Source organism: Rhinopithecus bieti, unplaced genomic scaffold, assembly GCF_001698545.2.
Source record: "Rhinopithecus bieti isolate Rb0 unplaced genomic scaffold, ASM169854v2 scaffold_20150, whole genome shotgun sequence".
NCBI classification, from domain to species: domain Eukaryota; kingdom Metazoa; phylum Chordata; class Mammalia; order Primates; family Cercopithecidae; genus Rhinopithecus; species Rhinopithecus bieti.
This window is the reverse complement of record NW_016810565.1, coordinates 5,277,843-5,296,120: the sequence shown is the minus strand read 5'-3', so window position 1 is coordinate 5,296,120 and position 18,278 is coordinate 5,277,843.

Below are 18,278 nucleotides of genomic sequence, written 5' to 3'. Positions count from 1 at the left end.
AAAAAAAAAAAAAAAAAAAAAAAAAAAAACGAAAAAAAACTTTACAGAACATTTCAAACATACACAGAAGTAGAGAGAGAGCCTCTCGCCCAGGCTAAAAATTATCAGCGTACTCATGTGGCAGGGGAGATACCATGATCATGAAAGTGGTTTTCCCAGGGCAAGGCTTATCCACTGCACTCCGGACGTGCTGACCCCTGCAATTTCCCCAAAAGTAGGAAACTTGGCTGCATCATCTGTGGTCATGGGGGCTGTGTTCATGCTTTCCCCTGGTTAAAGAAAAAAAAAATTTTAGAAAATCTTGTTTCCTCTGTCTCCCCTAACTTTTGGGGGAGATGGAGTTTTTTGGTTTGGTTTGGTTTTGGGTTTTTTTTTTTTTTTTTTTTTTTGAGACGGAGTCTTGCCCTGTTGCCCAGGCTGGAGTGCAGTGGCGTGATCTCAGCTCACTGCAACCTCCACCTCCGGGGTGCAAGCAATTCTGCCTCAGACTCCCGAGTAGCTGGGATTACAGGCGCCCGCCACCACACCTGGCTAATTTTTTAGTGTCTTTAATAGAGACAGTGTTTCACCATGTTGGCCAGGCTGGTCTCAACTCCTGCCCACCTCAGCCTCCCAACATGCTGGGATTACAGGTGTGAGCCACTGCACCTGGCCAAAATGGAGTATTTTTTAAAACAAGCCTACAGGAGTTTGAGACCAGCCTGGGCAATATACCGAGACCTCATCTTTGCAAAAAACTAAAACCTCAGCCGAGTGTGGTAGAGTGCACCTGTAGTCCCAGCTACTTGGGCTGAAGAGGGAGGCTCGCTTGACCCCAGGAGGCTGCAGTGAGCTGTGATTGCGCCACTGCACTCCAGCCTGGGTGACAGAGCAACACCTTGTCTCTAAAAAAAAAAAAAAAAAAAAAAATGCAAGTCTAAGCCACCGTGTGGTTTCACCTATGAATACTTCAGTCTGCCACTGTGGTGAGAACACTTTATGTGAGGACACCATGGCATTGTAACAGCTGACGAACTTGATGATTTCAGTTTCTCGGGCTGTCAAACCTGACCCTGTGGTTCAGAGCCTGGCACTGCATGACTTGCAGCACAGGAGCATAGAACAGCTGCCCGGCCTCCCTGCTGAGCAGTTCAGGGTGGGGTGTCAAGCATGCAGCCCCCAGTTCTGAACCCTTCAGAGCCCAATTCTGTACCCCGACCCCACTGCTCAATGCCCAGTGGCGTCCCTGCCCCTCCCCACCTCCTCCTGCAGGCGGGATGCTCAGTGCTGTCTGAAACCTGGGCTCCTTCCAGCCCCTCCTGCCAGGTCCCCAGCTGTACTTTAGGCCACCTCAGGAGACCCCCTTCTGGGCCACCCAGCCTGGATCTTCCCTACCTTGATGACAGGCCAGACCGGACCACAGGAGCCTTTAGGAGTTCCCAGTTCCCTTTTGAAAGAAGGAGCCTTGTTTAAGGGGAGCCTCCCCTGCAGGAAGTCCGTGCCCTCCCGGGGTGTCCCGGGGGTCCGTAGGTCAACTCTATGTTTCAGTAAAAGTGGGATACACGCGCACACCATCCTGCACTAGGGAGCTGGGGCGGGGCTGGGGGTAGCACACACTTTCCCGCTGACTGCCCCTGATTTCAGGGGACCCCGGCATGCAAGAAGCCGGAGGGGACATGAGATTCAGGGGCTCTGGAACACAGATGACGCCTGGGCTTATAATGCGGGCCAGTTAAGAACAAATTTGGTTATTTAGGCTGAAAACACGAGTAGCTGATCTAGCAGACTGAATAAGTAATTATGAAAAGACCTTGAACTTGGGTTATAAATTTAAAGCCTCCCCTCCCAACCGCCCTGCAGCCCCGCGGCCAGCTGCAGGTGCGCCACCTAGTGGCAGAAGAGCAGAGCACCGCCCCTCTCTCCAGCTTGCCAGGGCTGGTTCTGAGCTAGGAAGGGTTGGGATTTGGAGAGACAGAGAGAAAGGGAAACTCTGGTTGACTTTGTGGGTGTGGCGTATGTTTCACCTGACCTTCTGAGAGAACTTTCAGAGGTTCGTGGAGAACCCCAACGTTGCTGATCACCTCTCAGCTGCAGTGCCCTGGACCTGAATGAAGGTGTTCTGTTGAGGTGCAGCCTCCTTCTGCAGCCCTGAAGCACCGGGAGCGCTGCCTCCATCGGCCTCCTTCCTGCAGAGATCCCACCACCCTCCGGAGAAGCCCACTAGACAGGATCTTAGACGACCCGTCCCATCCTTGCTCGGAAATTCACATCTGGTCTCAGGGGACACTTGTGCCTCCCACACCCACACCTTGCGACAGTGGGTGGGCAGTTACTGCCTTCCACATGCAGCCTTCTCTGGGCAGCTGGCGCTTTTGAGGCACTGGTCCATAAATCGCAGACGGCACATATGAAGCCCTCCGAGTGGCTTAGGTAGAAGTACCCTCCCGGGTCCTCCCTCGAGAGAAACAGGGTTGGAATCAACAGCTCAACTTTCTCCCAAAGAAATCCTCCTTACAAATTTTACTTCTGAAAATGGCTAATTCCCAACCCTTTAGTACTCTTACCATGGATGAGGATGCCCAGGAGGAGTCTCGGAAACCTCTTTTGTAACTGCTGCTCATGGTCTAACAGCGCCTCTGGAAAACACATCTATTGGATCTTGGCTCCTTGGCTGAAAGGTCATTTCAACATTCAGTTACATAACCACAAACATTATTGCGCAAGTTTTTTGTACATATTTGCAAGAGATTATCTGGGATCCTACCTGGAAGTGGGACTACTGATTTTCTGGGGCATGCACTAAATATTGCCAAGCCATTCTCCACAGCAGCTACACTGGCAGCCTGGGAGTCTCTGTTGCTCCACTTCCTCATCCATACTAGGAATTGTCATTTCATCTCATCTCATACAGAGCCCTGAGAAGCAGGATCCATCGCCCCTCTTTGAAGAGAAGAAAGAGGGTGTATTAGGCCGTTCTTAAACTGCTATAAAGAAATACCTGAAGGCTGGGTGTGGTGGCTCACGCCTGTAATCTCAGCACTTTGGGAGGCTGAGGCAGGCAGATCACTTGAGGTCAGGAGTTCCAGACCAGCCTGGCCATGGTGAAACCCTGTCTCTACAAAAAATACAAAAAAATTAGCTGGGCATGGTGACCCATGCCTGTAATCCCAGCTACTTGGAGACAGAGGTGGGAGAATGGCTTGAACTTGGGAGGCAGAGGTTGCAATGAGCCAAGATCAGACCACTGCACTTCTGCCTGGGCAACAGAGTGAGACTTCGTTAAAAAAAAAAAAAAGAAAGAAAGAAAAGAAGAGAAGAGAAAGAAAGAAAAAGAAATACTCGAGTCTGGGTAATTTATAAAGACAAGATGGCTGGGCACAGTGACTCAGCCTGTAATCCCAGCACTGTGGGAGGCCGAGGTGGACGGATCATTTGAGGTCAGGAGTTCAAGACCAGCCTGGCTGAAGTGGTGAAACACTGCCACTACTAAAATTATAAAAATTAGCTCAGCATGGCCAGGTGCAGTGGCTCACGCCCGTAATACCAGCACTTTGGGAGGCCAAGGCAGGTGGATCACGAGGTCAGGAGTTCGAGACCAGTCTGGCCAACATGGTGAAACACCGTCTCTGCTAAAAATACAAAATTTAGCCAGGCATGGTGGAGCACACCTGTAGTCCCAGCTACTTGGGAGGCTGAGGCAGGAGAATCACTTGAACCTGGGAGGCAGAGGTTACAGTGAGCGGAGATCGTGCCACTGCACTCCAGCCTGGGTGACAGAGTGAGACTCTGTCTCAAGAAAAAAAAGAAAAGACTTTTAATTGGTTTATGGTTCTGCAGGCTGTTCAGGAAGCATGGTGCCAGCATCTGCTTGGATTCTGGGGAGGCCTCAAGCAAAGAGCTTTTATTCACGGCAGAACGTGAAGTGGGAGCAGACAGTTCGCATGGTGAAAGCAGGAGCAAGAGAGAGGGGAGAGGAGCAGGTGCCACATGCTTTTAAACAACCAGATCTTGCAAGAACTCACTGTCACGAAGAAGCACCAAGAGGATGGTGCTAAACCATTCATGAGAAATCCACCCCCACGATCCAACCACCTCCCACCAGGCCCCACCTCCAACAGTGGGGATGGCCATTCAACATGAGATTTAGCAGGAGCACATAACCAGTATATCAGGGGTTAGAGAGACTGAGGTACTCGCCCCAGGTCACTCAGCAAGTTGGTAGCAGAGCTGAGGGTGGAACTCCCAGTTCTCACAGCAACGTTCTGTGCCGGCATTCTCAACCTGGTATCTACAGAGCACTATTTGAGTGGGTGCTACTACAGTTTCAAATAATTTGAGACTGTGCTGCACACTGCACATGACATATAGAGATGTGAGCGCAAGTTGCCTCTGAAAGGCATAGGAAGATTATACATTTGGGCATTTCCCCATCTCAAGCATCAGACACCTTTGCTCCTAAGGCACTGGAGATTGGCCCAGGGATCAATGTTCCACACATCCATCTTGGGAAATGCTGTGGGAGAAGGTTAACCATACAGAGGTGGCCGGGCGCGGTGGCTCACGCTTGGAATCCCAGCACTTTGGGAGACCGAGGCAGGAGGATCACCTGAGGTCAGGAGTTCGAGAGCAGCCTGGCCAATATGGCGAAACCCCATCTCTACTAAAAATACAAAAATTAGCCAGGCTTGCTGGCAGGCGCCTGTAATCAGATACTTGGGAGGTTGAGGCAGGTGAATCGCTTGATTCTGCCCGGGAGGCAGAGGTTGCAGTGAGCCAAGATTGCACCACTGCACTCCAGGCTGGGTGACAGAGTGAAACTCCATCCCCCCCCACCCCCACAAAAAAAAGAATATGGTTATAACATTTCAGCTTATAACATCTGGGACAATTCCTCCCTCCTTACCAGGACTGAACTAGGAAATGGCCAGACTTCCTGTCATGGCGAGACTGATGTCACATGCTCAGTGACATTTCTGATATTCTTTTGGCCAAATGGGCTTCAGAGCCCCTTAGGTTCTCCCAGGCCCTCAGACTGCGGCTACTGAAAATAGAATGGACTGTGATCACCACCACACTGCCCAGCCGCCCATGGATGCCCGTGGGGTTCCTCTGCACAGGGTTCCCCTGTTTTCATGTGGCTTCTTTTACTCTGATTCACACAGAGGAGGCAGGTTTAGAAACACAGCATCCGTTTGCACTTAAAATAAGCCTTGGGAGCAGCAGGCAGCAGCCCTGTAGTCCTGGCCACAGTGGCAGCTGAGGTAGCCCCTCCTCCACCTTCAATCATTGCTCCTCCGTGGCATTGGCCAATTTGAAAGCGTTCTCAGAAACTGATGCTACAGGAAAGGCCTCTACCTTGTTTTGGCAAGTTCCCTCCTGCACTTCTTTCCCAGGCTGAGGCAGCTCCAGGGCTCAGAGAGCCAAAAGCAGGAGAGGGAGAGGACTCAGTCAGACGCAGGGATCTGGGGTCCAGCCAGCAGCCGCGCAGCCACCATGCTCATCCGCCATGCTCATGATACCTGCCCAGCCCATAGCAGAGATGTTTATGGGAACCACTTATAGAATGGTGGAGCTGCAGTGAAGCTCAGGGGTCGTCTTGGAAGAGTGTCTCCCAAAGTATGTTCTGTGAAACCCAATTCCAAAGCATGTTAATAGCCCCCAGGGTGGGGGAGGCACTGAGTTAGATGCATTAATATGCCTTGTGAGTCCAGAAGGGCTATTGTGTTCATCTATTCACCCAACAAACACCATCCCTACTCTCGAGGCGGCACATCCCAGGGGCTGGGGATACCAGAGTTCTTGCTCTCATGAAACTGTGAATGGAGAAAGCAATGAAGAAGCTGAGGAGAGTGGAGATGGGCGGGAAGAAGTCAGTAGTCACTGGGGCTACTTGAGCCCAGGCACACAGGGAGGTGGCTTTTGAGCAAAGAGTGCGGTGACAGAATAAGGGCCTGAGCCTTGCAGCCAGCTGGGGACACCCCTTGCTGTAGATACCAGGGCACGGTGTGAGAGTGCCAGGTCCCCGAGGCTGTCTAACCACACAGCTTCTCCTTCCTGGGACATCACTGCTAGGCCAGAGACTCTGAGAGCACACCTCGGGGGAAAGGCTCTTTTGCCCGCTCCCTCTTTCTAAAGACAGACTCAAAGCCCTTTGAAGAACAGGGATTTACCCAAGGTTGCTGTGACCTTAGCTCAGGCAGTCCCCAGCTGCCTATCTTTGTTTCGTTTTAGAAAATGAAGGTTAATGTGCTTTGAATCGTAAAACTCACCCAGACTCATTATAGCAAATTCAGAAAGAAGCCCGGCCGTATCACTACCACCCTGAAATAGCACCATGACTTCCGAGTGCATTTCCTTCCTGTATTTCTTTTTCCAGTAGTTTTGGATGTGTTTCCATAGTTAACATATTGCATGGACAATACTTTCTATTGCTTTCTTCATGTAGCTTTATAGGCATTTTCCCATGTCATTATAACTTTGTTATAAATAACTCCTATCAGCTGCATAACATGATGCCATAATCCACATCACTGCTCCTTGACCAATCTTCTCATATTAAAGATTGTGATGCGCCTGTAATCCCAGCACTTTGGGAGGCCAAGGTGGGTGGATCACGGGGTCAGGAGATCGACACCATCCTGGCTAATACAGTGAAACCCGTCTCATACGAGAGAAAAAAAAAAAAATTAGCCAGGCGTTGGGAGTAGGCATCGCTGTAAGTCTAGCTACTCGGTAGGTTTAGGCTGAGACAGGAGAATGGTGTGAAGCTGCGGAGGGCGGAGCTTGCAGTGACCAAGATGGCGACAGCTGCAGCTCCAGCCTGGGCGACAGAGCAACGATCCGGCTCAAAAAAAAAAAAAAAGATTGCCAGATGCGCAGTGATGTAATCGTGAGGAATGTTTGAGTGCCAAGATCTGGTGATGGCTGAGTGATCATGGTGGTGATACGGTGGTGATAGTCATAGTTATGATGATGATGATGGTTGTTGTGTTTGATGGGTAGTGTGGTGATGGTGGTGATCTGTGCTAATGATGATGTGATGATGAAGGTGTTGGGTGATGCTGGTGATCATGGGATGATGGTGGGATGGTGATGGTGGGAGTGCGATGATCGGTGGAGTGCTGGTGATGGTGGTGATGATGATGGTGATAGTGATATTGGTAATGATGATGATTGTGATGCTGAGATGATGGTGATGGTGATGGTTGTGATGCTGATGATGGTGATGCTGGTGATCATGGTGGTGATGGTGGTAATGATGGTGATGCTGATGGTTGTGATGGTGATGGTGGTGATGGTGGTGATGCTGGTGATCGTGGTGGTGATGGTGATGATGGTGATAGTGATGCTGGTAATGATGATGATTATTATTATTGTGATGCTGAGGTGATGGTGATGGTGGTGACGTTGATGATGGCGATGCTGGTGATCATGGTGGTGATGGTGGTAATGATGGTGGTGATGCTAATGGTGGTGATGGTGATAATGATGATGGTGGTGATACTGGTGTGAACCCCCAAAGTTTGAAACAGTTTTCAATTAATTTAGAAAGTTTATTTTGCCAGGGTTGAGGACCTGCCCATGACACAGCCTCAGGAAGTTCTGACAACATGTGCCCAAGGTGGTCAGGGCACAGCTTGGTTTTATACATTTTAGGGAGACATGAAGACATCCACGAATATATGTAAGAAGTACATTAGTTCCATGCAAAAAGGCAGAGACAACTCAAAGCAAGCCCCCCCACCCCCTCCCTTCCAGATCATAGGTAGGCGAGAGAGAGATGGTTGCATTCTTTTGAGTTTCTATTAAGTCTTTCCAAAGGAGGCAATCAGAATGGCATCTGTCTCTGTGAGCAGAGGGGTGACTCTGAATAGAATGAGAGGCAGATTTGCCCTTAGTGGTCCCCAGCTTGAAGGAGCCCAAGATATTTTCCTTTCACACTGATGATGGTGCTGGTGATGGTGGTGATAATGGTGATGATGGTGGTGATGATGGTGATGCTGATGGTGGTGGTAATGATGGTGATAATAATGATAAGAAAAAATACTAAAGGCCACTCTTACTGAGTGCCATTTCTCCACAGTGTACTTGTGCTCTACGTGCTCCTTCCATCAACATTTAGACAGGCTCAAATATTTCATGTTAGAAAAAATCCCTACCTGGTCCATCCCTTTACCATAGGGCTCTCTTGGGGCCCTCTTCTCTTCTCCCTCCACCTTCTCCCTGACTATCTCATCAGCTCCCAGGGGCTCAGCCGCCTCTTCCACCCTTACAAGGTCCCAATCACTATCTTTGACTCAGCCTGTCTCCTAGCTTCAAACCTGTATGGTCAACAGCCTGCAGGATGTCTCCATCTGCTCACTCACTGGAGCCTCCATCTCTACATGCTCAAACCCAATTCATCCACTTCTCCCCCAAAACCCACACGCCATCCTCCCAATGGCCCATGCCAGCCATGTGGGTGTTCCTCTCACTGCCTGTGTCAGCAAGCAACTCATAACAGTGACAACCTCGTTAGCATCACTCAGCGAGCTCTTACTCACCCCTTGCCAGGCACTGCTGGAGGTGCCTTACATGTGACGGCTCCTTCGACACTCTCAACAGCCCTGTGAGAGGGTCGCACAGTGAAGCAATTGGGACTTTAAGCCATGTAGTCAGGTTTCCAAGATCACACTCAGCCACTGCACCGCTCTGCCTCTCCCAGAAACGAGGGCTGTGCTCCATGAGGAACCAGGACATGTGTCCATGTCATCTCTCCACGGATGCTGCCTCTGCTCTGGAGGGCCACCATCACTGCTGGCCTGGCTGCAGCCACGTTGACCTTCCTCCAGGCAGTCTGAGTGACCTTTCCAAACCATGAGTCTGACCATGTCACTCTGCTGCTTATAAGTTCTTAGTGTCTCTTAGGAAAAAGCGCCTTCATGTTACACACAGAACCGGTCAGTGAGCTCTGGTTCCTCTCTCAGCTCCTGCCACAGAGCTTCTCTCTGTCCCACCACCACGGCAGCCTCTTGTTGCCACCCAGTCTTTGCTCATGCTCTGTACCCCCAACCTCTTCCTCTCATCATTCTGGCCAACCACCATAACTTTCATAACTCAGCTCAAAAGTCACTTCCGGTGGGGCACAGTGGCTCACACCTGTAATCCCAGCACTCTAGGAGGCCAAGGCCGGTGGATCACCTGAGGTCAGGAGTTCGAGACCAACCTGACCAACATGGTGACACCTGTCTCTACTAAAAATACAAAAATTAGCCGGGTATGGTGGTGCATCCCTGTAGTCCCAGCTACTCGGGAGGCCGAGGCAGGAGAATTGCTTGAACCCAGGAGGTGGAGCTTGCAGTGAGCCGAGATCATGCCACTGCACTCCAGCCTGGGCAACAGAGCAAGACTCCGTCTCCAAAAAAAAAAAAAAGTCACTTATTCCCAGAAGGCTTCCCCGAGTGCCAAGGCTGGTTCTGGTCCCTTCTGTGTGTCCCCACCTTAGTTGTACTTCCCTTCTCACGCTGAATTGTGGGTGTAGGTGTGTGTGCCTCCAGTCTTTCTGCCCACCAGCACCCTAAGATGGAAGCCCTCTGCATCTTGGGCGGTCTTCTTTCCATCACCTAGCACAGTGCCTGGTGCCCACACGTTATCAGATGTGTTTCATGAATACGTGAAGGAGTGGACTGTGAGCCTCTGAACTTGCAGTACCCTTTGCCCTTCACCCTGAGCATGTTTTCCTGCTTTCGGTGTTTCGTTATGGCAGCGGAGACGGCAGTGAGCTGCTGTCCACTGAGCTTTTCTTTCAGTTAAATTTATTTCTTTGAGGCAAAAGCCCAGAAGTGGAATTACTAAGTTAGCAGGCAAGATCATCTTTATGTCTCCTGATACGTTTTGCAAAAATGAATTCCAAAATTATGGTAGCAATTTGGTAGATTTTCTTCTTTTTTAGCAAGCTAATCCTCTCTCCCTTTTTAAGTGTCTTCCTGGCGGAAGCCACACAAAGCTATTTTTACCTAAAGGCTGTAAACCTCATCATTCTCCAAGGAGAAAGTCGGGCATGTGTGAGGAAGCTATCTACCCACCTCACAGGCTCATCAGCCCTCTGCTCTTGCCAAGCTCTAGGTCATTTGGGAAAAGCAAGTTGAAATTATATTCCAAATTAAGCAGTGATTTTGCGAAAGAAGGAACACACACACACACAGTCACACACATATTCATCTCCATTTTGGGGCTAAATTATGAGCATCTTTGTCATTCAAAGAAACCAGAAAGTTATCAAAGCAAAACCAATGAACTTTGGCAGGTGAATGTTATGAAAAGTGTGGAGGTGGAAGTAGCGTGGAAGTTGGGGGATCACCTGGTTTTCACACTTTGTTTCAACAGTGTGATTGTTAATTTCATGCGTCAATTTGACTGGGCTAAGGGATGCCCAGAGAGCTGGTCAAACCTTCTTTCTGGTGGCGTTTGCAAGGGTGTTTCCAGAAGAGAATCAGTGGATGAAGGAAGTTTGATCTCACCAATGCGGGGCGAAGCGGGGGCAGCAGAGGGTCATCATCCAACTTGCTGAGAGCCTGCACAGAACAAAAAGGTAAAGGAAGAGCAAACTTTCTCTCTCTGTTTGACATCTACTAGGACATCAATCTTCTCCTGCCCCAGAACACTGAAGCTCCTGGTTCTCAGGCCTTCGGACCTGGACTGGGATTCCCACCACCAGCTCCCCTTGTTTTTAGGCCTTCAAGTGTGAACTGGAACCACACCACCAGCTTTCCTGGGCCACCAGCTTGCAGATGGCTGATCATGAAACATCTCAGCCTCCATAATTGCATAAGCCAATCCCCCATAATAAATCTTTCTATTTGTCTATACACTATACATCCTATTGGCTCTGTTTCTCTGAAGAACCCTGACTGATACTAGCAGCAAAACCTTTTTTCAGATGAAATCATACAAGAAAATCCACTCTTGTAATAAGGCTGAGAATGGGCTGCTCTGGCAGAAGCAGGCAGAGGTGGTGGTGACTCAGAAGCACTCTCACCCTATGCTTGTTCCTTCCTCCTCCCTAACACCCCCTGCCCTGGCCACCTCCACCTGCCCCACGGGGCTCCAGAGTCTGCCATCTTGGAGCCGCCTCTGGAGGAAACTGAGGCTCAGGGAGAGGAAGGACCTGCCCAAATCCGCACAGTGGACAGTGGCAGAGCGGGGTCTACCTGCCAGCCTCCTGGCTCAGTCTCGGGATGGTTCCGGGATGGTTGTCTTGACAGGAGCCTGCTCGTTTATTCACAGTTACAATGCACATTTCTTCAAGGACGGCCGGAGGTATCTGGTTTCCCCCAGTGGTTAAACACCGAGGTGCCCCCAGGTGCTAGTTTGGTTTTTAAATTCTGTCCAATTTAAGTTCCCCTATTACCAACATTTCTACTTACTTGATTTGTAAGAAAATCACCTATTGCATGTAGAATTGGTGGACATTTATTGAAATGCAACTGCAATAACATCCCCTGGAAATTAACTTCCTCTCATTTGCCCCGTGAGTCTGTCTCATTTCTCGTTCCTTGTGTTCTGTGCTTTTTCTTCTCTTTTCTTTCTTGCACATTGTGAGTTTTCAGTTTTTTTTGAAGAAGCATATTTTAATTTTATTTTTCAGTATTTCAGTTATCGAATTCACTATTTTCAGCTTTTATCTTTATTAATTTCCTCCTCACAATTTCTTTTTTTTTTTTTTTTTGAGACGAAGTCTCGCTCAGTTGCCCAGGCTGGAGTGCAGTGATGCGATCCCAGCTCACTGCAAGCTCCGCCTCCCGGGTTCATGGCATTCTCCTGCCTCAGCCTCCCAAGCAGCTGGGACTACAGGTGCCCACCACCACGCCCGGCTAATTTTTTGTAATTTTAGCAGAGATGGGGTTTCACTGTGTTAGCCAGGATGCTCTCGATCTCCTGACCTCGTGATCCGCCTGCCTCGACCTCCCAAAGTGCTGGAATTACAGGCGTGAGCCACCGCGCCCGGTCACAAGTTCTTTTTATTTATTTTGTTGGGTTTTTTGTTTTGTTTTGTTTGTTTGTTTTTTGAGATGGAGTGTTGTTCTGTCTCCCAGGCTGGGGTGCGGAGGCAGGATCTCGGCTCACTGCAACCTCTGCCTCCCATGCTCAAGCGGTACTCCTGCCTCAGCCTCCTAAATAGCTGGGATTATGGGCGCCACCACCACGCCCGGCTAATTTTTGTGTTTTTAGTAGAGATAGGGTGTCACCATGTTGGCCAGGCTGGTTTTGAACTCTTGACCTCAAATGATCTGCCCACCTCAGCCTCCCAAAGAGCTGGAATTACAGGCATGAGCCACTGCACCGGCCTATTTTGTTGTGTTTTAAGTTGAATATTTAATTCACTTATATATATATTCTTTGTTTTGCTTTTTTATTTTTATTTTAATTTGAGACAGAGTCTTGCTCTGTCACCCAGGCTGGAGTACAGTGGCACGATCTTGGCTCACTGCAACCTCCACCTCCCGGGTTCAAGCGATTCTCCTGCCTCAGCCTCCCAGGTAGCTGGGATTACAGACGCCTGCCACCATGTCTGGCTAATTTTTGTATTTTTAGTAGAGATAGGGGTTCACCATGTTGGCCAGGCTGGTCTTGAACTCCTGACCTCAGGTGATCTGCCCTTCTCTGCCTCCCGAAGTGCTAAGATTTCAGATGTGAGCCACTGCACCTGGTCTTGTTTTGTTTTGTTTTGGAGACAGGGTTTCACTCCCATCGCCCAGGCTGGAGTGCAATGGCGCAATCTCAGCTCACTACAATCTCCGCCTCCTGGGCTCTGGCGATTCACCTGCCTCAGCCTCCTGAGTAGCTGGGATTACAGGCATGTGTCACCATGCCTAGCTAATTTTTGTATTTTTAGTAGAGATGGGGTTTCGCCATCTTGGCCAGTCTGGTCTTGAACTCCTGACATCAAGTGATCTACCTGCCTCGGCCTCCCTAAGTGCTGAGACTACAGGCGTGAGCCACCACGCCTGGCCCATTTATATATATTCTTTGTTGTATAATAACAAAAGCGTTTACGGTATGCTATCACTGTATCCCATAAATGTTGCTTTGAAGTTTTCTCATTTTCAGTAATTTCTTTTTAATTTGTGGTTTTAACACTGATTTCTTTTTTTTTTTTTTTTTTTTTTTTTTCAAATTGAGACTAGGTCTCATTCTGTTATCCAGGCTGGAGTGCAGTGGTGTGATCACAGCTCACTGCAGCCTCGATCTCGCAAGGCTCAGGGAATCCTCCCACCTCGGCCTTCTGAGTAGCTGAGACTACACGTGCGCACCACAATGCTCAGTTAATTTCTGTATTTTTTGTAGAGACAGGGTTTTGCCATGTTGCCCAGGCTGGTCTCAAACTCCTGGGCTCAAGTGATCATCCTGCCTCAGCCTCCCAAAGTGCCGGGATTATAGGCGTAAGCCACCATGCCTAGCCGATTTCTTCTTTAAGCTAAAACTTATCTATAATAGAAGAGTATTTTTATACTTCTAATGTTTTATTATGTTTTTATGGTTATCTAGGGTTTTTTTTTTTTTCTTTTTTGCACTCCAGTGAAATTTCTGAACTCCAAGGATAACATTCTGTTTGTTATCCTTGATCATAAGTAATCTGTTTGTTCTTCCTGGAAGCCAATATCAGATTACTTATGTACAGAATGTTCTCCTTACATCCACCCCAATATGCCCAAACCTAATGCCTGTGAATATGTAGGTTACATGGCCAAGGGGAATTAAGGTTTCAAGTAGAATGAAGGTTGCTAATCAGATGACCTTTAAAAAGGGAGATTATCATGGATCATTGCACCTGCAGCCACTGGGCCCAGTGTCATCACAAGGGTCCCTAACAGTGGAAGACAGAGGCACAGGAGGTCAGAGGGAGATTGCCGATGAAAGGTCAGTGATGCCATGTGAGAGAGACTTAACCCCCATGGCTGGCTTTGAAAATGGCCCCATTCTAAGGGGCCACGAGCCCAAGAATATGGGCAGCCTCTGAGAGAAGGTGGAAGAGGCAAGGAAACTCACCCAGAGCCTCCAGAAGAGCGCACTGGCACCTTGGCTTTAGCCCAGAGAGACCCATGCCAGACTTTTGAGCACTAGAACCGTAAGATAATAAAATGTGTGTTGTTTGAAGCCACTCCACTGTTGGTAACTTATGTCAGCAATAGGAAACTGATATGACATTATGTGAAAAAGGGATTCCGACTGGTTACCAGTTTGCTTGTTCTCTCTCTCTCTCTCTCTCTCCCCCCCTTCCTTCTCTTCCTTCCTTCCCTCCTTTCCCTTCCCTTCCCTTCCCTTCCCTTCCCTTCCCTTCCCTTCCCTTTCCTTCCCTTCTCTTCCCCCCTTCCTTCCTTCCTCCCTTCCTTCTTAGACAGGGTTTCGCTCTGTTGCCGAGGCTGGAGTGCAGTGGCTCAATCTTGGCTCACTGCAGTTTTGACCCCCTGGACTCAAGCAATCCTCCCACCTTAGCCTCCCAAGTAGCTGGGACTACAAGCACCTGCTGTCATGCCCAGCTAATTTTTGTATTTTTTGTAGAGACAGCATCTAGCCATGTTGCCCAGGCTGCTCTCAAACTCCTGGACTCAAGTGAATCCCCTGCCTCAGCCTCCCAAAGTGTTGGAATGATAGGTTCGAGCTGCTATGCCCAGCCGACTACCAGATTTCTTATCTGCAATTTGAAACTAGAAGTTTCTAGATCTGAGGAAAGGAGACTGCTAGCCTAAAATCACCTCCTGGCTAAGATATCATTCATGTGGGAGGGCAAAATGAGGCATTTCCACCAGAAATGATTCAGGTGTGTGTCTTTCTAAACTAATCCTCTCTGATACCTCCTGGGCTGTTTTTTGTTTTTTAATAGCTTTATTGAGATATAATTTACAGGCCATAAAATTCACCCACTTAAGGTATGCCATTCAATGGTTTTAATACATTCACAGAGTTGTGCAACCATCACCACTATCTAATTTTAGAACATTTTCACCACCCACACCCCCTGGCAGTGTATTCTTTGGCTCAGGCTGCCGTAACAAAATGCCGCAGACTGTGGTTAAACAACAGAACTCGATTTGCTCACAGTTCTGGAGGCTAGATGTCCAAGGTCAAGGTGTCAGCAGGGTTGATCTCTTTTTTTGAGACAGGATCTCACTCTGTCACCCAGGCTGGAGTGCAGTGGTGCAATCTCGGCTCGGCTCACTGCCACCTCTGCTTCCTAGGCTCAAGCAATCCTCCCATCTAAGCCTCACTGGTAGCTGGGACCATAGGGGTGTGCTATCACACCCAGCTAATTTTTGTATTTTTTGTGGAGATGCAGTTTTGCCATGTTCCAGGCTGGTCTCGAACTCCTGAGCTCAAACCATGCACCCACTTCAGCCTCCCAAAGCGCTGGGATTACAGGTGTGAGCCACTGCGCCCAGACAGTTGGTTTCTTCTGAAGCCTCTCTCCCCACCTTTCAGATGTTGTCTCGTGGCATCCTTACGGGGTCCTTTCCTCTGTCTTACTGTTTCTCTGTGTCTGAATCTTCTCTTCTTATAAGGACCACCATCAGATTTGGATTATGGCACCCTAATTGGCCTCGTTTTAACTTAAATATCTCTTTTCTAAAACTCCTCCTGAATCTCCCTAGAAATCTATTTTGAAGTACTATGGGGTAGCTCAAAGGAGCTTCAACATATGAATTTGGGGCAAGAAAATTCAGTCCATAAGAGGCAATTACTCCTTATTCCCCCCACTACCCTTCAACAGAGACCCAAGCAACCACGAATCACTTTCCATCTCAATGGATTGGATTTGCCTATTCTTGACATTTTATATAAGTGGATGAGACAATATATGGTCTTTTGTGACTGTCTTCTTTCACTTAACAATGTTTTCAAAGTTCGTTAATATTGCAGCCTGTATCGGTACTTCGTTCCTTTTTACTGCCAAACAGTATTCCATCGTATGAATATACCAGTTTTGTTTATCTAGTCATCTGTTGAGGGACATCTGAGTTGTCTCCATGTTTTTACAACTACGAAAAATGCTTCTGTGGGTATTTGTGTACAAGCTTTTGTGTGGACTTGCTAGGTCATACTGTAACTCTATGTTGAACCTTTTGAAGAACTGCCAATCTGTTTTTCTGTGTGGCTGAACCACCTTACAATTTTACCAGAATGTATGAGGGTTCCAATTTCTCTATAACATCACTTGTTATTTTCCTTTTTATTTTATTTTATTTTATTTTATTTTATTTATTTATTTTTTTTTTTTGAGACGGAGTCTTGCTCTGTCACCCAGGCTGGAGTGCAGTGGCTGGATCTCCGCTCACTGCAAACTCCGCCTCCCGGGTTTACGCCATTCTCCTGCCTCAGCCTCCCGAGTAGCTGGGACTACAGGCGCCCGCCACCTCGCCCGGCTAGTTTTTTGTATTTTTTAGTAGAGACGGGGTTTCACCGTGTTAGCCAGGATGGTCTCGATCTCCTGACCTTGTGATCCGCCCGTCTCGGCCTCCCAAAGTGCTGGGATTACAGGCTTGAGCCACCGCGCCCGGCCATTTTCCTTTTAAAAAAAATTATAGCCATCCTAGTGGGTGTGAAGTTGTATCTCAATGTAGTTTTGATTTGCGCTTTCCTAATATCTGATGATGTTCAGCTTCTTTTTAGGTACTTGTTGGCCATTCATATTATATCTTCTATGGAGAAATATCTATTTAGACCCTTTGCTGACTTTTTTTTTCTTTTTTCTTTTTTTTGTGACAGAGTCTCGTTCTGTCACCCAGGCTGGAGTGCAGTGGTGCAATATCAGCTTACTGCAACCTCCACCGCCCAGGTTCAACAGATTCTCTCACCTCAGCCTCCTGAGTAGCTGGGACTACAAGTCTGCACCACCATGCCTGATTAATTTTTGTATTTTTAGTAGAGACGGGTTTCACCATGTTGGCCAGACTGGTCTTGAACTCCTAACCTCAAGTGATCCGCCCGCCTCGGCCTCCCAAACTGCTGGGATTACAGGCGTGAGCTACCGTGCCCAGCCTTTACTGACTTTTTAACTGGGCTCTTGTCTTTTATAAAATTTGCAACTTCATGTTGCAATTTTATTCCTAGTGTTGGAGGTGGGCTCAGTGGGAGGTATTCGGGTCATGGGTAGGGGAATCTCCAGGAATACATTAATGCCTTCCGGTGGGGAGGAAGACTGAGTTGGTTCCTGCTCTATCAGTTTCAGAGAGAGCCGGTTGTTAAAAAGAGCCTGGCCCCTCCCCTCTCTCTCTTGCTCCCTCTCTCGCCCTGTGATCTTTGCACACGTGGGCTCCTTTCACCTTCCGCCATGAATGCAAGCAGTCTGAGGCTCTCACCAGATGCCCAGTCTTCCAGCCAGCAGAGTCATGAGCCACATAAACCTCTTTTCTTTATAAATTATCCAGCCTCAGGTATTCCTTTATAGCAACAGTAAACAGTCAAAACCAGATCTTATCAGATATATGATATTTGCAAACATTTTATCTCATTCTGTGGGTTGTCTTTTCACTTTCTAGATGGTATCATTTGCAGCAAAAGTGTTTAATACTAATGAGGTCCAATTTATTTATTTTTTCTTTGGTCACTTCTGCTTTTGGTGTTATATCTAAAAAGCCTCCGCCTACCTCAAGGTTATGAAGATTGCATGTATGTTTTCTTCTAAGAGTTTCATGGTTTTAGCTCTTATATGCAGCTCTATGATCCATTTTGAGATGATTTTTATGAATGATGGAAATAAGGTTTCAACTTCCGTCTTTTGCGTGTGGCTATCTAGTTGTTTCAACACCATTTATCAAAGGCTGTTCTTTAACTTGGCGCCCCCATTGATAATCAATTCACTGTAAAGTTAAGGGTTTATTTCTCAACTCCCTATTCTATTTTATTTTTTCTTTGAGATGGAGTCTTGCTCTATGGCCCAGGCTGGAGTGCAGTGGCACGATCTTGACTCACTGCAACCTCAGCCTCCTGGCTTCAAGCAATTGTCTCGCCTCAGTCTCCCAAATAGCTGGGCAGGCGCCACCACAACCGGCTAATTTTTTGTATTTTCAATAGAGATGGGATTTCACCATGTTGGCCAGGCTGGTCTTGAACTCCTGACCTCAGGTGATCCACCTGCTTTGGCCTCCCAAAGTGCTGAGATTACAGGTGTGAGCCACCATGCCCTGCCTGGACTCTCTCTTTTATTCCATCAATGTATATACCTGTCCTCATTCTTTTTCAAGACTGTTCTGGCTAGTCTATGGTCCCTAGAATTTCCAGATGAATTTTAGGATCAGCTTTCTAATTTCTGCACAAAATAA